At 48.6% G+C, this 1,066-nt stretch overlaps 1 non-coding gene across 1 annotated transcript; it reads right to left on the bottom strand.

Annotated features, from left to right (window-relative positions):
• Positions 1-233: 233 nt before the first annotated feature.
• LOC139049344 (U1 spliceosomal RNA) lies at positions 234-396 on the bottom strand. Its single transcript, XR_011508204.1, has one exon. It is a non-coding gene; the product is annotated as a U1 spliceosomal RNA (small nuclear RNA).
• Between the last annotated feature and the right edge of the window lie 670 nt (positions 397-1,066).

Raw genomic sequence — 1,066 nt, 5'->3', positions numbered from 1 at the left:
TGACAACGTAAACAATCATGTGCGCCGCCATTTTGCTTAATGCGTCGCCCATTGGTTAGGGCCGTAACTGAAGGGGACCTTGGCGCTAGCGTCGAAAGAGCGTCTGCTCGAAAACGGCCAATGGGATGTATACGGAGTGTCCCCCCCCCCCCCGTGGTTAAACCCTACTGCCGAGCAGTTAAGCGCGGTCGCAGCCATAAGACTTTCACGCATCTATCTTTATATTCATGTGGAAGGGATTGGCGCGTACGCCTAGCCCCACTACCAAAAATTACATGCCCCATCTGCCCCAGTTTGGGGTAGTGGCGTGCTTCAGCCAACCGCAGTGCAATGGTGAGGCCTCGGCACGGGGCGCCGACCTGAATGATCATCGGAAACCCGGCACCAGGTAAGTATGCAGAGCCGAGCGTCAGCATACCTGGCCATTCCAAAAGGAGCACCATATGGAGCGGGTACTGAGGCGTACTCTACATGAAACATAAAACTCTGCTCAGCAACGAAAGCTTGCAAAGCAACTCACTGTAACAAAGAAGCCTTCCACCCATACAATTATAAACCTAGCTGGCACCGTCGTCGAATTGCAACTACCATATTATTAAAATTTTGAGAAAGCGCCGGGTAATGATCGTCTATGTCGAGCGGCAGTTGCCCAAAGCTGCCGAGGTGACCTCTTGTGATTATTCCAGCGCATGCGACTACAACAGTGACAATAAACAGGATGCTTCACATAACTTGAACCAAGCTTTGCCGTCATGTGGCGTTGTGGCGTATTTAGATTGCGGTAAATTAATTAACTAACATCAAATATGCGAAATTTTACGTAGTCACTTTAGGGCCAAATGCGTTTCTTTACGTTGTAGAGGGGACTCAGAAACGACCGATCCATTTTTGTGTATGTGTGTGTGTGTGTTTGTGTCGTGAAGTACATGTTGTGTGATTTTTTTTCGGCGTTCAACGAAATCCCGCGAAATATGTAATTGTCATTGCATTTTCTACATGTCATTGTGGTCATACCGCCTTCGCCCTTACCACAGATGTCATTCCTTCCCCGTCATTCATTCGTCGT

Source organism: Dermacentor albipictus, chromosome 8 (genome assembly GCF_038994185.2).
Source record: "Dermacentor albipictus isolate Rhodes 1998 colony chromosome 8, USDA_Dalb.pri_finalv2, whole genome shotgun sequence".
Classification (NCBI taxonomy): Eukaryota; Metazoa; Arthropoda; class Arachnida; order Ixodida; family Ixodidae; genus Dermacentor; species Dermacentor albipictus.
The sequence above is the reverse complement of the archived record's forward strand: the minus strand, read 5'-3'. Positions and strand labels throughout refer to the sequence as shown.